Source organism: Etheostoma spectabile, unplaced genomic scaffold (genome assembly GCF_008692095.1).
Source record: "Etheostoma spectabile isolate EspeVRDwgs_2016 unplaced genomic scaffold, UIUC_Espe_1.0 scaffold352, whole genome shotgun sequence".
NCBI classification, from domain to species: Eukaryota; Metazoa; Chordata; class Actinopteri; order Perciformes; family Percidae; genus Etheostoma; species Etheostoma spectabile.
Genome location: NW_022605591.1, coordinates 177,880 through 189,249, shown reverse-complemented (window position 1 = coordinate 189,249; position 11,370 = coordinate 177,880). Strand labels below are relative to the sequence as shown.

The following is an 11,370-nucleotide window of genomic DNA, read 5'->3' as shown; positions in this document are numbered from 1 at the left end:
TTATATTGTGCTTTTGTGAGCAAATAAGAGGCCTTGTTTGTGGAGAGCAAGTCGTATTCTGTCTGTAGCCGTAGTCTCTCTTTAAAACGTGTTGGCGACGGAGGAGTGGTGGCTGTCAATCTCCGCAATGGCTCGCGAGATGTCATTGAGTTTTGAGTTTAATAATAATAATAATAATAATTTATTTGACAGGGACAGTGTACATTAATCAACATTGTCGATTGGGCATCTATTCTCTGCACAACTTGGATGAAGGTACCAATAGTTGGATCTGCTTGCTGGAGTGCCTGCAGGTCAGCTGGGTGCGAGAAAGCAAAGCGATTACAGCAGACTGCACAGCATGATAAGCTTACCCTCTCTAGTGGCTGACTGCAAGGTGGCTGGTAATGCTGTCCCAGCAGGGCTTGGTCCTGCTTTGAGTGCTGGTACCACGGGTAGTCTTGACAGTGCATCTGCGTTCTTGTTAGTTGCGTGCGCCAGGACAATATCAAACACTGTAATCAAAGCAGAGAGTTTAGCCACCCAGCGCCGCTCAGTAGCGCCCACCGTGCAGTGTGGAGGTGGCTCAAAGGATTATTGTCAGTCCAGACCACACATTTTGGCCCCCCAAATACTCCTTAAACTGAATTCTCGCAGTTCTCAAACCAGCGCCCCTCCAGTGATGCACTTCGGCATTTTCGTTTCCTGGTTGTTGCGAGTACAGCCACCAGCGATGCAGCCAACTGGAAAACCGCTGGTGATGACTGGCAAAACCTAAGAAGGATCGGAGCTCAGAGACATTAGTGGGGTGAGGCCAGTTAGCCACTGTAAGATCTTACTGGGTCAGTAAGATCAGATAGCTAGGCAAGGTACTGGACTTGTTTTTAAAGAAGGAACACTCCCAAAATTTGCCTTGAGTCCCTCCTGTTGCAGGTGGTTCAGCACCAATCCAGATGACTTAGATGCTCTGTTACTGGAAGAAACACAATGATGTCATGTAGATACAACAGTAGTGACTGGCAGTGCTGTGCTCCAACATCCTTTCCATAAAAGCGCTGAATGTACCTGGTGCGTTACGTCCAAACGGCATTCGGTAAACTCAAATACCCAAAGGGTGTCCAAAAGGCCGTCTTTTCCTTCTTTTTTCCGCTACAGGTACCTGATTATAACTGCTGGCCAAGTCCATGGGGAGACCATTTAACCATTAACTCCATTTAACAGTGCATCCAGGGACTCATCTATTCGAGGAAGAGGAAAAGCGTCTCTCGGGTCTTGCGGTTTAGCTGCGGTAGTCAACACAGCCGTATACTGCCATCTTTCTTCCTACCAGGACATGGGGGAGGCGTAGGGGCTACTACTTTCTCGGATCACCTGGGCCTCTAGCAACTGGCGTATGTGAGTTTTCACCGAAATCAGAAGGGGGAATACGCCGATACCTCTGCCTTACCAGCGCACATCCAGTAACGGATGTTGTGTTCATGAGATTGGTACACCAAGGTCACCCTCAAAAGAAGAGAAAACTGTCTCATATTTATAACCCCTAAGTCAAGGTTCCTGACATGCTCCTGCATGCAACCCTCCCGCCTGAGATTGACTGGGCTGTGACTTGCTCAACCCCATCTCACTGACCCCCGTTGGTAAGCTCACAACTCCTGCTTCTGTCAAACATCTAATGGGCAACGAGAGGGAAGAGTGACTGTGAGGTGCCTACGTTAACAATCGGTACTGTGCTGTGCCCCAAGTTACATGAACCAAAGCAGGGGACACTAACATCCCTTCCGGTAGGTTGACTGTTGGTGGTCAGTGGCTTGACAGGACTAAACAAGAGGACCCAAAACAAGCGGAACAGGTGGCGACTATCACTTCATAGTACCCCCTGGAATGTGAACTGCTCTCCTACTGCTAACTCTAGCGAAACTCGTTTGGGCTAGGTCTCTGGGTCTCGTCTGGTGACACAACTGAAGAGCTCGCTGCCAAGGTGAGGGGGCATCTAAACTGCTGAAAGGTCAAACAAATCAGGGCCATATTGGTCACAAAGCTCCTCAAAACAACCACGAATGATATTCATGCCAAGATACCAGGGACCTCAGGTGCTGTTGATTGCGTAGGGGGGTCCTTTACTACCAATACACCTCGCTTTTGCATACTTTTGCCCAACACTTCAACATCTAACTCCACATAACCAAGGTATGGGATATCTTACCCGTTCTCAGCCTGTAACCGCAAACAATGGCAAGACTGAAGTTGGTCCTGGAAGTTTTCTCTAAAGAAGCTTCCACCATGGTAGATACCATAGATGCTGTGTCAAGCAAACAACACTCCACATCTACACCGCCATTTAATGTCACCTGTGGGCAAGGAGCAGCTAACCAATCTGCCACTGTCTCATCTACCTGGCTTTCAACTGGCAGCTACTGAACCCCCCTCTAAATGTTTGGTTCTGCACATTGGAGGAGCTAGTTTGCTGGGGATAGTGGTAACGACAGCCGGAGAGCGCGGACAAAGTTATTAGACTGGGAAAGGACCCTCTCATTTTTAAAATTCGGGCATAAATCCCTGTATTTTCTCCGCTGTCTGATCTGCTCCCTGTCTGATCTGCTCCCTGTAGTCAGACTTAATGTTGCAGATAAAAAATTAAATATTGTTCAACAAAAATGATGGGTATCGTTTACAAAGGGAGTAGTTTGTGTAAGTTGCATCCACTAAATGGAATAGTTTGTCTTTTATCATTGTAAGACAATTGTTATCTTTTGTGTATTGGTTTATACCTTTTCATTTTCTGTAATTCAGTTCAATTTCAATTCAATTTTATTTATAGTATCAATTCATAACAAGAGTATCTCGAGACACTTTACAGATATAGTAGGTCTAGACCACACTCCGAATTTACAAGGACCCAACAGTTCTAGTAGTTTCCTCCAGAGCAAGCAACAGTGCGACAATGGCGAGGAAAAACTTCCTTTTACGCAGAAACCTCGGACAGACCCAGGCTCTTGGTAGGTGGTGCTGACGGGCCGGTTGGGGTTGAATGAAGAGTGGCAACAACAGTCACAAAAAAATAGTAGTGTAGCTGTTCTTTGTTGTAGTTCATGGCATAGCAGGGCACTGTGCAAGGCACAGCAGTGTAGAAGGCACAGCAGAGTGTAGTAGGAACAAGCATCGCGAACGTGTAGCGGAGCGTGCGACAGCTGCTACCCTGATTTTGGAGCCTCCCTGATCAAGGAAACAAGCTGGGCGAAAAAGAACATAAGGACTCTGAGGAATGACTGCCCAGAGCTAGGTTAGTAACAAGAATTTCGGGACATGGATACACATAAATGGAAATAAAAAAGGGAGGAGAGGACTCAGTGTGTCGAGGAAGTCCCCAGCTGTCTAAAACTATTACAGCATAACTAGAGAGACAAGGTAAGAGAGGAGCCTGGTCAGGCTAGAACTCTCCCCAACGGATCGGGCTGTATCGCCCGGCCTCCCTCTAGTTTATTATATTATTGATTATATGATATAGATCTGACAACTGTGACGAGAAGCAATGGGCCGGGTTGGGCGGACGCTGCAACTTCTCACTCCCTAACAATATCCAATTCTATGCCCTAACTAAAGTTTTTCTGTAATGAGTGGCCATCTGCTTTAATTCACGTAGTTTGAAATGCAGTGTAAACTAAGTGATTAGGTGATATGTGAATTCGGTAAAGTTGTAAAGGCATTCACAGATTTGAACTTGCCATTCGGTACCGCGGGTGAAGTAGTTTAAAATGTGATATTTGTCAGTTTTTGCTGATTTAATTTCGTTGTTTTTTAGGAAAGATGCGCGTTTGTGATTTAATGACGTTTATCGACCGTGGTAAAGTTAGTTTATGTTGACATTCAGGCTCCTTGTCAAAGCTTGATTTCCCCCAAGTGATTTTTTTAACTCAAAATCCCAAAATGACAATGCAAGTGAAAAGCGCAAAGAACTAAATGTCTGTCCTACGCGCCGGTCACAATAGACGTACTTAGGGACTGTCTAAACTGCAATACCATCTATTTCAATCCTCAATACTTTTTTTTGCTGTTCAACATAGAAATCTCAAACCAATTCTATTATAGAGAGGGAGAACCATTAACATTTCACACTTGTGAATAGTTAAAATAATACAAATACAACATTCAAACCTTACATACTTAGAAGCCATTAGCTCTGAATTTTGAGAGTCTCTTTGGGCCACTGGGATAGTGGCAATGACAGTAGAGCTAGCTACATTACGCATAGAAATACATGGGCCCATCTTGCACCCGGCACAATTGACTTTGTACACCGACGCATGAATCATTCCTATTTTGCACTTGTTCCTAAACACACAGCGGACTTTTTCCTCACGACTCACGCTACGGTAAATTAGAGAACGACTTGTGCTCTGGGGGGGGGGGGTAAAATAGAGGAGCGTGTTCTGGCGCACACGTTCCCTGGTGCCATTTGCAGTTCAGAAAAATGTAGAGTGTGAACCTCGCATACACTTTGCTTCTCTCATCTCAAGGACTTCACGTGCCCATTTTGGCAAACCATACATAAATACAGGAAAATATGACCTTGTTTTACACAACATTTCCATGAATCGTGGATGTGTTGATGACATAACTGAGGAAATATAGAGGACTTAAAGGATGTGATGTTGAACTTTATGTTCCTGCCACTTCATCCAAAGCCCAGAGCAGCACGGAGACGAGAGACAGTAGAGCTGCTTTGTCTATAGGGAGGTAATCTTGGTCTAATGTTAGACTACGTTGCAAAAATATCACCATACATAATAACCTGTGTTTCAGTGAGAGCGAGCGCAAACATCAGAAGTATGTTTTTTGTGACATTTCTTTATTTACATTTTGTCAAAATTGAAAATCAAACGGTCTCCTAGACTGTGAACCCTTCCTGGCGCGCACCCATGAGGCCTAGCAAATCCACCATTATAGTAGGATTCCGCCATGGAACAAGCACGCCTGCTTTTAAGGGAATCTGAGACACTGCTCTGATTGGTTTATTGACGTTACAACCCAAAACACACCTGTGGGTATGTAGCTACTCAGACCAAACCCAATTTAGATTGGCGTTAAGCGCAAGAGTCATTCATGCGGCAGTTTATTAGCAACAGCGCCCGAGATCCGCCCACAAAGCTACTGATTTGCCGTTTGATACTTGCATTAAGATAGTTAAGTTTAGTTGGTTAAGTGTTTAACTCTTTTCTTCACAATGTATGTATAATTTTTGCCATAGCCTTCAATCTGAAAAAGGTTTCAGTTGCTGATGAATAAACACCTTACAATTTATTTATTCCAAATTAAAAGTGATTTATAACCCAACCAAGATATATATACCATACCAATATATACTGAATATTTACTGTATTTCTCTCTTCAATCTGAAATAACTTGTTTTTTATCAATAAATAAATAATATAAATAAGAATGTGACATTATCTTTGACACCAGCAGATGATTATGTTTGAAATTTCTTTTGTAACTTTCCGTGCATTCATGGACATCTGAAAAAATTTTCCCAGTGAAAGATTTAGATTGCTAACAGAGTTCCCTGACATTCCTGACAACTGACGTTTGATGTAGGCAAATTCTTTAGTTCAAGAAAATATTTCATTGACAATAAATGTTTATTGTGGACAACGCCTCTGCCAGAAATATACATGACATAAAATGTTTCAAATTATTCAAAATAGGCATATGTATAAAAAAAAACTTTCTTTCCTTTCTGGTTTCTTGTCCTGCAGATAACACAGCAACCACCTGTCAATGTGTGTTTGTAGCTCGCATAAAAAACAGCAGTAAATCTCGTTATTGTGTAAGCCATTGTAAAGGTTTTATCACAAACTAAAGGTGTGGAGGTTGTCTGAGAAATGTAAGAGGTGATTTGTTCTCTGTAAATTCACAACTGAAAAAACCTATTGAAGTGATAACTTCTAAATGTGCATTTTTTTTAACAGTTTTTTATTGATTTTTCATAACATGTAGCATTTTCTACAGCACATAATGGACCAATATGTACAAACAATATATGGCTGTGTTATGCAGAATTAACCAACATGAAAAGTACCCCACACCTCACCACCCACCATCCATCCCAGTTTGCCTATAGGTCCAGATCAAGAAAATTGCAAGTGACAATAATAGTAAAAGTAGGATATCTCAGTAAATGAGACAAGTGAAATGAATACGTAAAGAAGAAAATAAATAAATGAATAATAAAATAAATAATTAATTAAAGTAAAGGGGGGGGGGGGGGGGGGGCTGCTGCCAGACCTTCCTGAATGTTTGCAGGGAGCCTTTAAAGGTGTATCTGATCTTTTCGAGCTTTAGGAAATACATAACTCTCTAATCCACTTGTGAGCTGGGGGGAGCAAGTTCCTTCCAAGAGAGCAGGATGAGACGCCTGGCAATCAGGGAGGTGAATGCTGCAAGGGGGCGATTTTCAAGGGCTAATCCAAATAGGGCACTTACAGGGTTAGGATCGATGTTTCTTCGAAGCATCTTAGAGTAGGCGCCAAAAATGTTAGCCCAGAAAGCATTAAGTTTGGGGCAAGACCAGAACATATGTATATGGTCCGCTGGTTGACCTTTACAGCGAGGGCATGAGGGGTCTATATTAGGGAAAATTTTCACCAGCCTTGTTTTGGTCAAGTGTACTCTTAGAACTATTTTGAGTTGTATCACGCTATTTCCTAATCAGAGGGGATATTTTGGAAGAGGTAGAGGAATTTTGGTAACACAACCATTTAATAAGATTAATTCGGCCTGCTAAGGACGAGGGAGATTATCCACCTGTCCATGTCTTTTTACATCTTCAACGGACGTGAAAATTTCAGTGAAAAGGGACAAAAGGAGGAGTAATTTCTATTCAAGATATTAAAGCCCTGGTTGACAATTCTAAAAGGGAAATGTAATGCAGGGATTAAAGTGGCTGCCTGATTAAGAGGAAACATCTCGCTTTTTCAAAGTTTATTTTATAGCCGAGAGACTTCCGAAATGAGCCAGAATCTTAAGAATGGAGGGAACAGAGCTAAGTGGGTCTGAGACGTCGTCTGCATATAGGGATACTTTGTGCGTGAGACCCCAACGCTGTATGCCCCTGAAGTCACGAGATTGTCTGAGGGCAATGGCCGGGTTCAATGGCAATGGAAAAAGCAGAGGAGACAGACTGCAGCCTTGACGTGTGCCTCTGCCAAGGAGAACTGTTCCGATTGTAGTCGTTAGTGATACTGTGGCTGTAGGGTGAGAGTAGAGGAGTTTTATCCAGGAAATGAAGGATCTCAAATCCAAATTTCTTTAAGGTTGCAAACAAATATGCCACTCAACTCGGTCGAACGCTTTTTCAGCGGTCAAGCGATAGAAACCATTTCCGGGGAGCGGGATGGAGGGGAGTAAACAATGTTAAAAAGCCTCCTAAAATTGAGCTAGAGTGTCTATTTAGGATGAGCCTGTCTGGTCTGCTGCAATAATTTGTGGATAACTTTCTTCAGTCTAGCTGCCAGAATCTTGGACAAATCTTGTAATCCACATTTAGCAGAGAGATTGGGCGGTAGGAGGAGCACTCAAGTGGATTTTCCTCCTTTTGGTAGAAGCGTTATTGCAGCTTGCCGGAGGGTTGGCGGGAGCTGTCCAGATTTTTATAAAATTTGGCCAAGTACCCGTCCAGACCAGGGGTCTTGTTGCATTTCAAGGAATTGACAGCTTTAAGAATCTCTGCCTTGGAAATCCCACCTCCTAATAATGATTTATGTTCAGCTTGAACAGAAGGAAAGTTAAGGTTATCAAAGAAGTGATTGAGCTGTGAAAAGTTATCACCGTATTCAGAGCTGTATAATTTACTGTAGTATTGTTTGAAAATGTTGTTGATTTCCAGGACATCTGTCACGCTTTCTCCTGTTTGACTATAAATCTCAGGAATATGATGATTGGGTTTGGCGAGCCTGTTGGGCTAGGAGCCTGCCAGCCTTATCACCTGATTCATAAACCTTATATTGTGCTTTTGTGAGCAAATAAGAGGCCTTGTTTGTGGAGAGCAAGTCGTATTCTGTCTGTAGCCGTAGTCTCTCTTTAAAACGTGTTGGCGACGGAGGAGTGGTGGCTGTCAATCTCCGCAATGGCTCGCGAGATGTCATTGAGTTTTGAGTTTATTAATAATAATAATAATAATTTATTTGACAGGGACAGTGTACATTAATCAACATTGCTGTAAATGCACCAGAATTAGCCAAAAGGCTATTTTTCATCCGTTGTCCCTGGACAGATCTTAAAATTGTCTCCCTAAAAAACAACAACAATAAGAAAATTACAGTCAACAATACAATAATAAAAAGTAGTAAAACAGATAAAACTCTTTACAACACGTTGATAATACAGTCTAAAATGTTAAACAGACATTAGGGAAAATAAAAAATAAATAAAAAAGATACTACACAATAGAGACACAGTTGCAGCACGGTTGGTAGAGTGAAAATAATTTTCTTATTAATGGCGACAGTCTGAGTGTTATGAACCAGCTTTTAGATGTTTTTTGAACAGAGTGTAAGTGGTGAGGTCTCTGATGTTCTGAGGGACAGAGTTCCACTCCGTGCTGCTGTGCTGAAAAGGCACTCTGACTAAATGCACTTCTCCGCAGAGGAACAACACAGTCTCCTGGGCCGACCCTCGTGTTACTCTCTGTGTCGGTTCCTAATGGTCACAAAAGACTGAGTGGAGGAGATGACAGAACGGGATTTTGTATAACAGACAGAGGTTTGAATACTTAATGACATTTCCCAACTTAAAAGTTTATGCTTTTGTAAAATGGCACAATGGGTGATATTAATGGTTTTTATCCAGAATTTGATTGTCTGTTGTAAAGTGACTCTAAGGATTTTAGTGTGTTTTGTTTGCCTGTGACCAGGTTGTTAGACAGTAGATGATGAGACAGAACCATACTATACATAAACATTTTCGCTGCCTGAAGTGACAAGTGATCTTATGAACCGGAAATTTGCAATATTAAATTTGACCCGATTGCACACCTTTTTTATCTGTGATTTAAAAGTTAGTTTAGAGTCATAAAATGCCTAGGTATTTGATTTGACACAGCTTTATATTTTTTCCCCAGTCACATAAATATCTGCCTGAATTTTCAATGTTTGATTTAGAAAAGTACATTGACACTGTTTTATTACATTAAGTTTAAGCAGGATGATTTAGCCAATCAGAGACATGTCCATAGACTGGTAAGTTTATCAGCCACTTGTTTTGTGTTTTTACCATGGGTATAAATAACTGTATCATCTGCATACATCTGAATATAGACGTCAGGACAAACTGAAGGAAGGTCGTTTATATAAAGTGAAAACAGCAGAGGCCCTAAAATAGAACCTTGAGGTACCCCTGTGCATATGGCAAGGGGCGGCGAGTGGTAATCACTAATCCTGACGGACTGTGAACGATTCGATAAATATGATTCTATCCATTTTAATGCATCTGAGGAAAAGTTAAATTGTCTTAGTTTGTTTAACAATATTTTATGGTTTACAGTGTCAAAGGCTTTTTTTAGATCGAGAAACACAGCTCCAACCACGCCACCTTTATCCAATAAATGTTTGATATTTTCTATAAAAAAACAATTAGCAGTTTCTGTGGAGTGTTGAATTCTGAAACCAAATTGCATTGAATGAAGGGAAAATTTAGTGGTATTCAAATGTGTTATTATTTGTTGGGAAATTAGTTTCTCTGCGACTTTTGACACAGTAGGTATGATGCTAATTGGTCTGTAATTGTCCACAGAAAATGGATCTCCATTTTTGAAAATTGGAATAACAGCGCTGATTCCACACACTTGGAAATACTGCCTCATAATGGAGAGATTGGTAATTTTGGTTACTGGAGTAACAATGTGGAACTGAGTTCTTGAGCATGCACATATCTATGCCAAATATGCTCTAGTTCTGGAAGCTTTTAGGTTCTTATTGTTTGTAAAACTTCGGATTCTGTGACTGTGCCCAGATTAAAAATTGGCTCTGAATTATTTATTGGAAACTATTTAGATTAAGAGGGAGGCTGTGGGCAATAGAGGATACGATTCAATAAAGAAAGTATTGAAGCATCTGCAACTTTGTTTGAGTTATTCGTAATTTGTCCATTTATCTTAATTTCTAAAAGTCGTTTACTTTTTGTATCCTGTCCTGCAAGTTTTTCAGTTGATTCCAATTCTTTTAGAATCCCCTTTCGCATTTTCATTATAGTCAAGAAAAATCTGCTTGGCTTGCTGTATCTTTAACAGTTTATTATCCTCAATGTTGTAAACAGATATTTAGCAGTAGCTGATGGTTTTAATTGCATTTTAAGCAAGATCCTCTCCTTCATTAGTTCGAGAATATCCGAGTTCATCCAGGGAAGTATGTTTATTGTATTTGTGTTTAATTTTACAGCTAAATCCTAATTGTTCTCCAATTTTTGCCACAAAAGATTCACAATCCACTTCACAATTTTTCCCCAACAAATTGATCCCAGTCAATCTGGTGGACGGCACTATTAATCCTTCCTGATTTTTTTTGGGGATTCCAACAAACTCACGCTCTCTAACAGAATAACCAAATCTCTTTTTAGAGAGCTTTCTGGCCACAAGGATTAAATTGTGATCAGAAACACCAGCACAAAATTGTAAGATTTAAATATTCTCTCAGGTCGGTTGGTAAATGCCAAATCAATCTGGGTGCTGCTTGTTCTGGTGATTCTTGTGGGGCCTTTGACTTTGGACTAGATCGTATTTGTCAGTTATTTTTTAAGCCTTTTTCCATGAGGTGTCCTCCCAGTTATGTGATATCCCCCAAAATAATGGTCTCTTTGTTTAAATTAGTTCCTTCAGTAATTTTCAAATTATCATAAAAGTGGCATCTGAAGAGGAGGGCGATATACCACAATGACTGCAAAGACATTTGTGGTGAAAGTACGACATTTAAACCAAGCACTCCAGTCAGATCATTCAGCCATTGAATTTCCTGACACTGAATATTGTTTTTTATGTTATTCATAACACCCCCACTTTTGCTCCTTCTCTGTCTCTCCTAGCAATTATAGCCAGGGAGTTTAGCGCTGAAGAGGGGGCACTTTTGTAGAGCCAGGTCTCAGATAGACAGAGATAATCCAGATTTGATTAAGTAACAGGTGATTACTTTGTGTTTTTGACATGAAGCTCTTATATTAAGTTTCTTGCTTCTTTGCCCGGAGGAGTATTCAATTATTTGCCCTCGAAGATAGGCCTTGAGGGTTTCCCACAACGTCGAGTGAGGATTTCTGGGTGAATGTTAGTTTCAATGAAAAGTTAATTTGAGAGAAATGTGCCAACAAATTTTTTCGTCAGCTATGAGGAGGGGGTGAAGTCTCCGTTAT

At 41.1% G+C, this 11,370-nt stretch overlaps 1 long non-coding RNA gene across 1 annotated transcript in view; it reads right to left on the bottom strand.

The window, feature by feature from the left end:
• Positions 1-11,370, bottom strand: part of LOC116686354 (uncharacterized) — a 21,004-nt gene that overhangs the window by 2,266 nt on the left and 7,368 nt on the right. The window lies entirely within an intron of this gene.